We start from the raw sequence: 14887 nt of genomic DNA, 5'->3' as shown, positions 1-14887 counted from the left end.
CTCAGCTCGGGCATCTCAAAGGCGCCTTTCACTCTGCCAGGGTCTGCACAGGAGGACCCTGGAAGTTGTCCGTCCTTACAAGGAAAACCTTTACAATCTGAAAATCAACAGCTCTTCTGTGTCTGCCAAGAATTGAGGTCACAGGGAAAACCACTGCCCCTGAACTGCAGAGACAGAGAGAGGATAACAGAGAACCACAACTTACTGGGGCAGAAACGCCCCTGAGAACCAGTGCTGAGAGAGGAATCTCTGAGCTGCAACCTATAAGTCGCTGGAGGCTCTGAGTGGATGGCTCTGAGAGGGACCCAGTCTTGGGGGAACCCTCACACTTTCCTGAGTTTCAGGAGCTCCTGCAGATTTTCCTGGTGAAGATCAAAGAAAAATCCTCTCCTACTTCCAGCAGGGAGAAGGGAAAGGTAGCCAGTGTGAAATACACTAGAACACGGTTCTTCTTAAGGAGGTCTGCCCTCAGGAGGGACTGTTTCGCCAGCACCTAACCTGCTGGGGTTTTACCAGAGCCCAGCCTAACTTGGGGAAGGGAAATACTCAACTGCAGCCCCCTCTAGCCATCCTGTCCCACCTAAAGAGGGGCGGCGGGACGCACTTGTGAAGGTCATACCCCAGAATCGCCAACAGGCTGACACTAGGGTAATAGAGTGCTTCCTCTCTCCACATCTTCACAATGCATCAGCAAACACATCACAGCCCATATCACGTCTCATCACGTCACATAGCACATCAGTATCATGTCACATATCACATATCACATCATATAAACATCACACATCACACATCACATCATATAAACATCACACATCACACATCACATCATATAAACATCACATCGCATGTCACATCATATAAACATCACACATCACATCACATCATATAAACATCACACATCACATCACATCATATAAACATCACACATCACATCACATCATATAAACATCACATCGCATGTCACATCATATAAACATCACACATCACATCACATCATATAAACATCACACATCACACATCACATCATATAAACATCACACATCACATCACATCATATAAACATCACACATCACATATCACATCATATAAACATCACACATCATGTCACATCATATAAACATCACATAGCATGCCACATCATATAAACATCACATCACATATCACATCATATAAACATCACACATCACATATCACATCATATGAACATCACGCATCACATCACATCATATAAACATCACATCGCATGTCACATCATATAAACATCACACATCACATTACATCATATAAACACACATCACATCATATAAACATCACACATCACATCACATCATATAAACATCACACATCACATATCATATCATATAAACATCACACATCATGTCACATCATATAAACATCACATAGCATGTCACATCATATAAACATCACATATCACATCATATAAACATCACACATCACGTCACATCATATAAACACCATGCATCACATCACATCATATAAACATCACACATCACATCACATCATATAAACATCACACATCACGTCACATCATATAAACATCACACATCACATCATATAAACATCACACATCACACATCACATCACATCAATATCACATCACATATCACATCGATATCATCACACCTTCCTAACATCAGTATACACATCGTATATGAACAGGGGATAACAATAAAGAACATCACATCCCACACCTTATTTAAGAAGTCTCAGAGAGGCCTTTCCTGACAACACTGTCTCAAGCCATGCAGAATCTTCAGGTCCACTAGCTCATTTCCTATTTCTTACTCCATAGCAATTAGCACTACAACTGAAGTGACCTAGCAGCAGCAGCGAGATCACTTAGAGTAGGAAATGGCAACTCGCTTGAGTCTTCTCTCCTGGAAATGTTCATGGACAGAGGAGCCTATAGTCCATGGGACCGCAAAGAGCTGAACATAGCCGAGCACACACAAGATCACCCTGCTTATGTGATTACTTGTTTGTTTCTCCACTGGAATATAAGCTCCATGACTACCCTGCTCCTCAGTGAAACTCCAGTCCCTATAACAAAGCTGAAACAGACCTAGGCGTTGAGAAAATATTTGATGAATGATTGAATAACTGAATAAATATAAGCTCATTGATATATGCCTCACTATTACATATATGCCTTTCTCACTCACAACGTATATTTTGACCAGTTCCTCTTCTTTGTTTTGGATATTTTTAAGATGTTTTTCATTTTTCTTGGAAAAAATATATGTATCTACACACACATATAAAATGTTTGTGGGGGTGGAGAAGGAGAGGGTGGGAGATTTGGAGAGAGTAACATGGAAACTTACATTACCATATGTAAAATAGATAGCCAATGGGAATTTGCTGTATGACTCAGGGAATTCAAACCAAGACTGATAACAACCTAGAGGAGTGGGATGGGGGGTGGAGGTGGGAAGGATGTTCAAGTGGGAGCGGACATGAATAAACCTATGGCTGATTCACGCTGATGTTTGGTAGAAACCAATGCAATACTGCAAAGCAATTATCCTTCAACTAAAAAAAATAAATAAATAAAACCAAAAATATGTGTATAGATATGTATATACCTTATGTGTACACTGTATTCCAGCTCATTATGATGAACGAAAACTTAACACAGCTATACATACACATGATCTCCAAAACTGTCTTCATATTGAGAGATGTCAGTCACAGCCACTGGGCTGTGTCTCTGTCTTATTCACAGACACGCAGAAAGAAGAATGCTAGTAGTTTGGAGTAAGACTTAGCTTAGAGTAAGATTTCTGGTTATTTTCCCCGACATATCCATAATAATATTTTTTGTCATAGTGCCACTTTCTCTGTTTAAAACATATTTTTTTTCAATACATTGCAGTATACCAATTCTTGGATAGTAAAATTTGTTAAGTTGGAGAATGCCTAGTTAGTTTGAACATTAGCAAAGCCTGGTTCCCCTGGTGACTCAGCAGTTAAGAGTCCACTTGCCAATGTAGGAGACACGGGTTTGATCCCTGGGTCAGGAAGATCCCCTGGAGAAGGAAATGGCAATCCACTCTAGTATTCTTGCTTGGGAAATCCCACAGACAGAGGAGCCTGGCAGGCTATATAGTCCATGGGGTCGCAAAGAGTCGAACATGACTTAGCAACTAAATATCAACAACAGTGGAGCCCCCAAGATCAGGAAGATGAGTTAGGCTGTGATAATCACGTTCCCTTGCTGACACTGTAAGGATCTGCTGAACCGAGCAGATGGTGTATGGACATACTCTCTGGTTATACCATCCCGCAGCATATGACACTCAGACAGGTACGCTAACTCCTCCCTACCAAGAGGGCCCCTTCATCAAAACTCACTGCTGTACTCTCTCTGTCCTCTTTGTGACTCAAATACCCAGAGCATCACTGCCTCCCTCATTGACCTTTGCTCCACTAAGAAAGATCAGGAAAGTAAAGAGGCCACTGTGACTCAACCATGCTGTCCTAGTAAGGCTGTCTATGGAGAACATCTCCATCGTGAAGACCTCAGGACACGGAGCCCTACTTCTGCAGCTGCTGGGCTTCACAAGTCAGATTTCTAAAGGGGGCACGTCCTCCAAACTCAAGTGTGTATGTATGTACGCGTGTGTTCAAAATCAAGACATGAGACTTCCCTGGTGGTCAAGTGTCTGAGAATCTGCCTGCCAATGCAGGGGATACAGGTTTGATCCCTGGTCCAGGAGGATTCTGCATCCTGAGGGGCAGCTAAACCCACCACACCCTAGAGAATGTGCTCTGCAGCAAGGGAAGCCACCAGAGAGAGAAGCCCGCACACCGCAACTAGAGAGTTGCCCCGGCTCCCTGCAACTAGAGGAAGCCTGCGTGCAGCAACCGAGATCCAGCACAGCAAAAATAAATAAATAGAACGCTTAAAAAAAAAAAACCAAGATGTGAGACTTTTATACGATGTCTCTCCAACTAGCAGCAACGTTCTCTAATCTGGACTCCATACCAGTCTCTTTACACATATGTAATCTAGGAAGTAGTTATTTTCTGCCAACTAATAGTCTACAAACCTTAACAACTAAAATAACACGAAACTCGGGGCGGGGGGGCGGCAGAGGTGACGACAGAGACCCCAGCGAGTCTCAGCGTTGGGCGGTTTCCTGTCTGATGTAGCAATTCTCACTTCTCTGCCCTCCTCCTTGCGTGGCTTGCTTCTCATCTGCTGCTGTTAAACACAATAAGACTGCTGAGATCAGAGAAGAGTGTTCAACCATATCAGCTTTTGGTGCCACTGACTTCAGCATTCTGATACTTTGGACTTGACATAATCCAGTGCTGGGGGACTCTTTGAGATCAGACCTCATTAGCAAAGGTCAGGAAAGCTTTCAGTTTTTAGCTACACTGTCAGCAAATGAATGTGTGTTGAACCTCTCTTCCAAGCTGTCTCATGAGTTGCTTATTTACTGAGCACCTACTGTGTGCCAGACACCAAGCCAAGCAGGAGGAATTCTTAGATGATTAAAACTGTCTTGAAGGAATTCTCAGGCTGGGAGGAGAGACAGATACAAAACCAAACTACATGGTAGTATGGTGGATGATTTGATAAAGGGATATTCATGGGGAATGCCCTGGTGGTCCAGTAGTTAGTTAGGACTCCAAGCTCTCACTGCTTAGGGCCCTGATCAGGGAGCTAAAATCCCACAAACCGTGTAGCTTGGCCAAAACATTTATGGGAAAAAACAACAATAACAACAAAAAACTCATAGCCAAGGATTCAGTAAGGATACAAAAGATGGTCATTGGCCTAAACTTGAATTTCCAAGAAGGCTTCCTAACACAGATGATTCTTGAATTGAGTCTTAGAGGGTGATTGAGAATTGCAAGATACAAAGGCATACAAGATACAAAAGACTGTTTCAGGTACAGAGAACTGTGTGGGCAAAGAATGATACCAAGACAGGAGCTCAAGACAGGAGCTTGGATTTTATTTCATAAGTTTTTTTGCACCATGGTATGGGCTACAGTCCATAGGGTCACAGAGTCAGACATGACTGAAGGGACTTGGCATGCACACACATGTGGTAAATGACATCTATGTGGAGTGACACATGTGGTAAGTGACATCTCTGGTAGCTCAGCTGGTAAAGAATCTGCCTGCAATGCGGGAGACCTGGGTTTGATCCCTGGATTGGGAAGATCTCCTGGAGAAGGGAATGGCTACCCACTCTGGTTTTCTGGTCTGGAGAATTCTATGGACTGTATTGCTAAGTCATTTCAGTTCTGTCCAACTCTGTGTGACCCCATAGACGGCAGTCCATCAGGCTCCCCCGTCCCTGGGATCCTCCAGGCAAGAACACTGGAGTGGGTTGCCATTTCCTTCTCCAATGCATCAAAGTGAAAAGTGAAAGTGCAGTCGCTCAGTCATGTCTGACTCTTAGTGACCCCATGAACTGCAGCCTTCCAGGCTCCTCCATCCATGGGATTTTCCAGCCAAGAGTACTGGAGTGGGTTGCCATTGCTGATTAGGGATAAATAAATGAGGCTGCTCATGACTAGGCCATCCTTGGAGCCAAAGAGATCAATATTTCTGCACACATGTAATACAACCCAGCATACTGGTGGTAGGAACCACCGAAAGAAATAAGAACCCACTAAAAGCTCTGAAGGAGGCTTACGATATAGTCAGGATTGTAGTTTAAATGGCTCACTCTGACTAGAGAACTTCCTAAGTGATGCTAGCAGTAAAGAATCCATCTGCCAATGCAGGAGACGTAAGAGACTCAGGTTCAATCCCTGGGTTGGGAAGATCCCTTGGAGGAGGAAATGGCAACCCACTCCAGTATCCTTGCCTGAAGAATTCCATAGACAGAGGAGCCTGGTGGGCTACAGTCCACAGGGTCACAAAGAGTTGGACACGACTCAGCGACTGAGCACACACTCTGGCTACGGTGCAGAAAGGATTTCCTGAGGATCCGACCACAATAGATCAGGCATCGTCTGATGAGGACCGGAGCTGGGTCAGTGGTCTCACAGATAAAGAGTAAGGGCCAAGTTCAAGAAACATTAAGGAAGGAAAACTGGCCTAATTTGGTGATTTACTACATGCAGGAAAGAAGGGAGAAAACATGGTCTAGCTTTCTGGTTTCTAGCCTGGATATTGAACAAATGTGTAAATACACAAATCTACGTTGTCCAGAAGATTAGGATCTTTCCTCTTTATCACATCACACAAAGAGAACAGAGGGCCTGCTTGTTTGCTTTTTTAAGACTTCGACTTCAGACAAGCAAAGAAAACACTGAGGCCTTTTGGCATCCTTTCTTCCTTCCCCAATTCCTATCTGATTATCACAGCCAATACTCTGAAAGAAACAGAATTTTAAAAAAAATTTCTTTTAAGAAACTTGGCTTCCTGTGTGGACAGCCTGATATTAAGCTCTCTTTAGCTTGGGGGCACCTCTCCATCTGTCAGATCTTAGAATGTTGCAAGGGGCCTGTGTCAGCATAAGCAGCTTCTTTGCTTCCATTGTTCCCAAGACTTCAGGTCTTAAGATAACAGTGTGGGTCTCAAATCTTCCAGATGACCTTGAGATGAATAAAGCTAGCCACTTAGGCATTGTCAATTCATCACCCTGTATAGCTCTAGGGAGCACATCTCTGAATACTTCTAAATCGCGGTGGCTTGAAACACACCAAATGGCAACATCCATGTTTTTTGGAGATGCTCAAAAGAGTTCAGAAAGCCACACTGCTACATCTACCCCGGATCCCACAGGCCTTTTTCATGTCCCTGGCAGGCTGGACTGTGAATGTTTTTTGCTCTTTAGTCACTAAGCTGTGTCCAACTCTTCTGCAACCCCATGGACTGTAACCCACCAGGCTCCTCTATCCATAGGATTTCCTAGGCAAGAATACTGGAGTGGGCTGCCATTTCCTTCTCCAGGGGATCTTCACGACCCAGGGATCAAACCTGTGTCTCCTGCATTGCAGGCAGCTTCTTCATCACTGTACCACCTGGGAAGACAGACCTCAAATAGCACTAGCCAATTCTGGATGCTCCAAGAACTGCAAAAAAATAAAATAAAATTCTCCTCCTATAAACCAAACTTATGTTTCTTGAAAGTGAAAGTAAAATCGCTCAGTCGTGTCCAATTCTTTGCGACCCCAGGGACTCTACAGTCCATGGAAGTCTCCAGGCGAGAATGCTGGAGTGGGTAGCCTATCCCTTCTCCCGGAAATCTTCCCAACCCAGGGATGGAACCCGGGTCTCCCGCATTGCAGGCGGATTCTTTACCAGCTGAGCCACAGTGTTTCTTACATAACAACAAATGTAATGTATGGATCTTGTTTGGATCAAATAGATAATAGGAGCCATTTTATTATAGATCAGATATTAGATGCTATTCAGGAATTATAGCTAATTTGGATAGGTGTGATTATAACATGGTGAAGTGAAGTGAAAGTCGCTCAGTTGTGTCCGACTCTTTGTGACCCCATAGACTATACAGTCCATGGAATTCTCCAGGCCAGAATACTGGAGTGGGTAGCCTTTCCCTTCTCAGGGGATATTCCCAACCCAGGGCTCAAACCCAGGTCTCCCGCATTGCAGGTGGATTCTTTACCAGCTGAGCCACAAGGGAAGCCTGAATTATATTAAAAATGTCTACCAGTGATATATCCTGAAACACTGGTGTGACATCCAGGATTTGTGTTGAAAACTCTACCCCCCCTAAAAAAAATTCAAGGCAGTAAATGAAGATGGGCTCATTGATCTACAGAAGACGCATAATAGAGGTATAGGGAATTACTATACTTTTTCTCTATGTGTACGTGAGAAAATTTTCACTTTATTCTGCTTCAGGCATCGATCACCTATTAGATTTCTCAGCATCACATTTATGCCAACTTGCATTTATTTTAGCAAGCAAGTGGGGCTGTGTGATTCTCTTCCAAATCATTAACCTTGTTGCCATAATATAATAATCATAGATACCATTACTTAGTGTTTATTACATTCCAGACACTAAGGTCACCCTTTTGTATACATTAACTTATCCAATCCTCACAATAAATCTGTTTTTAAGAGCATAAAGAGGAGCTCAGATGCTGAACTGGGACAGCTCTTCCAGGACCACCAAAAATCATGCTAAACCAACTAAAAAATCCTCAAAAGTCTTTGAGGTAGTTTTCTATGAATTGCTCTAATTCCTGTATTTTTAAAGATACACCAAAAATATTATTATGATAATAGGTAAAACATATTGAGTGCTTCCAACATCGTCTCTATTCTAATAAGCACTTTGCATGTACCGTCTCACCTGACTTGCACAACAACCTACAAGGTATATAGTGGATGTTTAGCGGAGGAAGTGCACTGGGGACCCAACCAAATGCTCCCCTGCCTCCTCATCTGTCAGAGCTCCTGCCATCGAGCGGGGAAATGCATTTCCATCCTTGAATCTGGGCTGGCCTTGTGACTTGCTTCCACCTACAGAACGTGGTCAGTAGAAGCAAGAATGGACCAGTTCCAAGCCTAGATTTCAAGAGGCCTTGCTTTCTCTCTATTGGGCCGCTGCTGTGAGACGATGCTTGGGGGAACCTGCTGGAGGATGAGAGACCACGTGCCAAAGAGACAAAGGGCTGGAACTGACAGATCATCCCTGGAAGCAGAGCCACCTAACAATCTGCCAGCCAAGCAAGGTGTGAGGGTGAGCTGAGCTACAACCAGAACTGCCCGGCCGAAACCAGCCTAACCAAAGAAGTGATTCAGCAGCTACGAAATTTTGGAATGGGTTTATGATGCAACAAGAGTTATCTGATATAGCAGGTGTCATGATTTTCTCTAGAAGAAACCATGACACAGAAAGGTTAAACGGCTTGCCCATAGTCACACTGTAAGTGGGGGAGCTGAGATAGACACCCAGCAGTCTGACTCTGAAGCCCACGCTGCTGGGCCCAGCTGTTCAGAGTAAAGACGAAGAGGAGAGGTTACTGGGCTTTGACTCCCAGTGGCCCACTTGTGACCCAGAAGATTCATTACAAACATCTGGCAACACAGGCGTCTCCCTCTTCCTTTATTGAGTACAACTTCCCGAACTCTGCCTGCCCTTCCCAGGAAAAGGAACCTCTCCTCTCTGGATGTAACCTCCAAGAGACGAGGCAGGCATTTGATTAAATTATGTTGGATTCTGAAGGAGCCCAGTGGGGTCCCTGAGAAGCAGTGATGTGTTAAATGAAGTCAGAATATTCAGAAGAATATAAACTCGCTTCCACACTAAAGCCAGAGACCCATAGTGAAGTTTTGTTGTGTCCTAAAGACTGTGGGAGGCCAGCGATGAATTTTAAATAAGGAAACAGCATTCCCATATATGAGAAACTCAGTCTGGTTGCAACAGGAAGAACGGACTGAAAGTAGTCTCAGCAACAGAGAGATAAACTCAGAGTTGGAGCAGTCACCCAGGGGGCGACAGGGCCAGGACTGAGATTACACCCATGGAAACAGCGAGAAGCAGGATTCAAGGGCTATATAGAAGAGAATACCCATAGGGCCTGGTGACTAGCTGAATGAGTGACGGAAAGGGGGAAAGTGAGGATGACCCAACCACAGGTCCACGAAAAGGGACTGGCAACCAGGAAGTTCTATTCCCCTTATAGCGTCCTTGAGTGCTGCTGCTGCTGCTGCTAAGTCGCTTCAGTCGTGTCCGACTCTGTGTGACCCCATAGACTGGACTATGCAGCCCACCAGGCTCCACCGTCCCTGGGATTCTCCAGGCAAGCACACTGGTGTGGGTTTCCATTTCTTTCTCCAATACATGAAACTGAAAAGTGAAGTCGCTCCGTCGTGTCCAACTCTTAGAACTGCAGCGCACCAGGCTCCTCCGTCCTTGAGTGACTGACCAATTTCTGAAAAGAGACTAGGACTCAGTGTTTCCATGGTGCATGGACTTCTGATGGAGCACTCTGAATCACCCCATTTGTAAAGAATAAAGACGCGCTTAGAGAGAGAAAATGTCAGAATTAAACAGCCACTTGTCTTGACAGCATCAAAAATAATCTGTCACCTGATCCTAACTTTGTTCTCTGTTACAAAGGCCATTGTTTGAGTGAACAAAGAGGGTAAGGAATCTGGAAAGAACTGTTTACGCAGAGACACCGATAAGAGGTCAAGCTGGAGGAGACTTGCACGTGAATGACGAGGGCGGGGGACTTCCCTAGCTGGGGAGTGGGTCCAATTCCTGGCCAGGGAACTGATATCCCACACGTGGCATGGCCAAAAAATAAATAAAAATAAATTTTTAAAAAAAAAATGAGGAGGGCGGTGGGCAACTCCAAGCACACACATTCTGTCTGCTGCAAACATCTCAGGGGCTCAAAATTATGACCAGAAAGTGCAGTTTCCAGCAGCTGCTCTTGGCATATCTAGCATATTCTAAAACTGACTGGTTTCTCAGTAGAAGCCATTTCCCATCTGAGGAACCAGAAATTCAACTAAGAGGACGATACATGGATGGCTATTAGTAAGGGCTTCCACTTCCTCCATCCGACACCGTGTCCCAATGCACCCAGCTCCCAGGGCTTCCCATACTTTCCGACCTACCCCCTGCAAGCATTCCTGACAGGCAGGTAGAGGTCATATCATTTTAGCAAAAGCCCTTAGAAAGGGGACGTGTTCAAGAACCGAATCTACACATACAAAGGACTACCAGATTCTCTCCAGAATTGCTGACTCTGATTCCTGCTGTCGACACTGCGAAACTCGTGCTTACATACAGATTTTCCTACTAGGAAAAAAAAAGTCACTCTGATTCTTTAGTTTCCACTAAATTAGTAGTTTTAGATTATGAGTGTCCCCTGTTTGACCTGACTTTCAACTAACAAGCACAAAATAGGCTGATGGCCAGAACTCAGGCAATTCTATAGGAGGATTCTAGTTGATTCCAGGCACCAAGGGTACCAGCCAGCCAAGCCAGGGGCCACATGGGAGATGCAAGGAAAGCTGGAAAGTGAAGTCGCTCAGTCATGCCTGACTCTGTGCAACCCCATGGACTGTAGCACACAAGGCTCCTCCATTATGGGATTTTCCAGGCAAAGACACTGGAGTGGGTTGCCATTTCCTTCTCCAGGGGAATCTTTCCAACCCAGGAATCAAACCTGCGTCTCCTGAATTATAGACAGATGCTTTACTACCTGAGCCCCCAGGGAGGGTTGAAACCAAGACTTGACCTGCAAAGAGAAACCAGCCTTGGCTATTTGAGAAAGGGCCTCGAGTTGGACCAGAAGGCAGATACAGGAAGAGTTGAAAAAGGAGCAGAGATGCTTAAAGGAAGCTCTCCACGAAGAATGAAATTTCACTCTGTTCTCCAAAAGCTTAGCAGCCACTGAATGTTAGTTAATCTGTGACAGATTGTGCTATACAATGAAACATGGTTTTGAAGTAAATCTCCCCCACTCCATAAAAATGATATTTTATGGTTCATCTTGCTAATTTTTCACCCATTTAGATTCTGCATGACAGAGAAAGTTGACAGTGTTAAATAGTATTACGTCCTCTGAGCTCCTTCAGCTTGCTATCTACTGACTGCCGTTAGGTAGCTTAATCCAAGTTAAATGTTCATAACACAAACATGGTTGAGAGCATGTCATCCAGTTGTCTAGAATCACAGAAATCAATTCGGTTTCATCGAAAAACAAAAATGAAAAAAGCCCTATGCCCTGGAGTTAGAACACTGACTTAAAGTCCAGTATTTTATGATGCCCAGCATGATCCATTTACCAAATTCAGGAGGAAAAAATTGCAAAGGCCCAGAGGCCCATCAGCAACAACTTCCTGTTTATCAGATTTTGGTGGCAAGAGGGGAATGACTGACTCGGCCTCTGAGTGCCCATCAGTCACCTTCCACCCTTGTGTAGGGGTTGGACATATTATCACCACCTGGAGAGAGAAAATACTCTGTTCTCCCTCATTTGGAATTTCTGATAAAGCTATTTTGGATAAGACTCAAATCCCTAAATCTGGAAAACAGGCACCCAAACCATTTTTAAACTTCATTTTTGGAGACCAGGTTTACTTAGCAATGTGATCTAACAGGAGTTTGAGATCCGCTGTCTTTAGGTCTGTGTTGAAGTCCTAGTTTGGCTCTTCTTGACTAAACTCCAGCAAATCACATAGTGTGTTAGTTTCAGAGCTGCAGGAGGAACGATAAATGCCTATCGTGGAGCCCTATACCAGGGTCACCAGAGAAGGCAATGGCACCCCACTCCAGTACTCTTGCCTGGAAAATCCCATGGACAGAGGAGCCTGGTAGGCTGCAGTCCAGGGGGTCGCTAAGAGTCGGACACGACTGAGCGACTTCACTTTCACTTTTCACTTTGATGCATTGGACAAGGAAATGGCAACCCACTCCAGTGTTCTTGCCTGGAGAATCTCAGGGACGGGGAGCCTGGTGGGCTGCCATCTATGGGGTTGCACAGAGTCGGACACGACTGAAGTGACTTAGCAGCAGCAGCAGCATACCAAGGTCACAGGACAAAAATCTCTGAAACTGACCAAGCCCCATAGCAACTGTTGCCCTGAGCCTCCAGACCTAAACTGGCCAGTTCCCGGATCCCATATTAGGTAAAAGAAATACCCATCCTATTATCCATGCCATAGCATCCTAACCAATGCCACCATTCCAGTAGGAATTTCTCTGTCTTGAGGCTATAAAAATTGGGTGCTAGCATTGGAGAAGGAAATGGCAACCCACTCCAGTATTCTTGCCTGGAGAATCCCAGGGACAGAGGAGCCTAGTGGGCTGCCATCTATGGGGTCGCACAGAGTCAGACATGACTGAAGAGACTTAGCAACAGCAGCAGCTTGCCAAAGGGTTCAGCTCTCCCTTGAGCCGGCCTGCTGTTCAGTGTCTCCCACTCAAATAAATTGCATTTTCCTCCCGTTCTGCCTCATGTCTGGAAATTCTTTTCCAACCTGCATATGGACCACGATACCGCCCTTACGGGCACCGCTGAGGATACAGGGGCCACAGCAAGTGAAAAGTGATGGGTGAGGAGCTCTGCGGGAACGGGCTGCCACCTCTGGCTCACCTTCTGGAATCTGCTCAAAGCTCAGAAACTGAGCCAGTGTGAACGACAGATCAGGATTGAGGACGCTGCAGTCTCAGCTCACGACGGTTGCTGGTTTTCCGTCAGCAGAGTGGGTAAACTCCTCTCCGTCACATAAGCCTGCTCACCTACACCCATGACCAGGAAATGGGCATTCTACGGAGAATCAGGCAGCTTTGCTCACCTTACCGCGGTGATTCCGCAACCGCGCTGCACACTGGATTCACCTGGAGAGCTTTGATCCTCACAATGTCCAGGCCTACCCAAGACCAATTAAGACAGAACGTCTGCAGGTGGTGTCGAGGCACCAGTATTTGTTTCAAAGAACGCCCCCAGGTGAGACTACTATACAAAAGAGTTTGGGAACCTCTTTCTGGCTTTCCCTGTAGTCCCCCGGAGGGCACCTTTCAGCTCTTGGTTCTAAAGGATGTCCAATTTCACAACGGGAGTAAGAGTCCAGGACGCCGAGCTTGAGTCTCTGCGCCTCCCTCCAGGCAGCCTGTTAACCAGACCCCTCGCCTTACATCCAGCTAGGAGGTGGGGCTGTAAGTGAGCTGAGGGCACCTGGGGGCAGGGAGGTGAGCACAGAGCAGCCCTTCCCAAACTAGGTGATCGGCAGGGTCACAGAAAAAGAGATCTCAATGTCAGATACAATTGGCCAGTTCTGGGTCCACTGAAGATAAGCAGGGTTTTTCATTGCAGGACCTCTCAGACCCTTTCAGTTGGAGTGTGACTATGAGTCTGCCAAAGAGGACTGTCTCCCCTCTCATGGAAACCTTCAATTTCTCAGAGCATTTCAAGAACTGCTGTTTCAAGGAAGATACTCTGAGAAGCCTAGAGCAATCTTAGGGGTAGGACTGGGGTTCTGTCCCCTGGGGGACATTTGACAATGACTGGAAATGGTTGTCGCAGCTGGGGGTCAGGTGGCTATTACTGGCATCTAGTGGGTCAAGGCCAGGGTTGCTGCTAAATACCCTATAATACACAGGGCAGCCCGAGACAAGGAGTTATCCAGCCCACTGTTGCCAGTAGCCCCGCTGAAAAGTCCTGGCCTTGAGCCCCACAGCCCATCCCCCACTCTATGGCTTCATCAATGCTAGGTGATGAGAGAGCAAGACAGACAGGAGAAAGAGGGAAACAAAGAAGGAAAAAGGGAGGAAACAAAAGAGAAAAACAGATGATAAAGGAGGCTGAGGAAGGAGGAGACAGGAGAAAAAAAAAGAAAAAGAAGCCAGATTCATAACAGCCAAAACTTGGAGGTAGCCAAGCCGTCCTTCAGTGGGTGAATGGATAATCACACTGCGGTACATTCGGACAACAGAACAGCATCCGGCATTAAAAGAAATGAGCGCTCAAGCCATGAAAAGACACGGAGGAGCCTTAAACGCTGCTGCTGAAGGGCCTGTCTACTGTACGATCCCAACTAAATGACATTCTGGAAAAGGCAAAACCGTGGGGAACCGTAAAAAGATCAGTGGTTGCCAGGGGTGAGACGTAGGGAAAGATGAATGAGCAGAGCACAAAGGCGTTGTAAGGCAGTGACTATGCTCTGTGTATTCATGGTAGATACATGTCATTACACACTTTACTCAAACCCATAGAATGTATGACACCCAGCGTGAACCCCAGTGTAAGCCATGGCTTTGGGTGACAGGCGTGGGTCAATGGAGGTTCATCAATTGTAACCAGAGTACCCTCTGGGGGAGGGGAGGGGACGTTGATAGGCGGGGAGGCTGTGGGGGGTGTGGAGGAGGGGACGTATGGGAATTCTCTGTACATTTTG

This window comes from Capricornis sumatraensis, chromosome 12, assembly GCF_032405125.1.
Source record: "Capricornis sumatraensis isolate serow.1 chromosome 12, serow.2, whole genome shotgun sequence".
In the NCBI taxonomy this organism is placed as follows: Eukaryota; Metazoa; Chordata; class Mammalia; order Artiodactyla; family Bovidae; genus Capricornis; species Capricornis sumatraensis.
Note: the sequence above shows the minus strand (reverse complement) of the source record.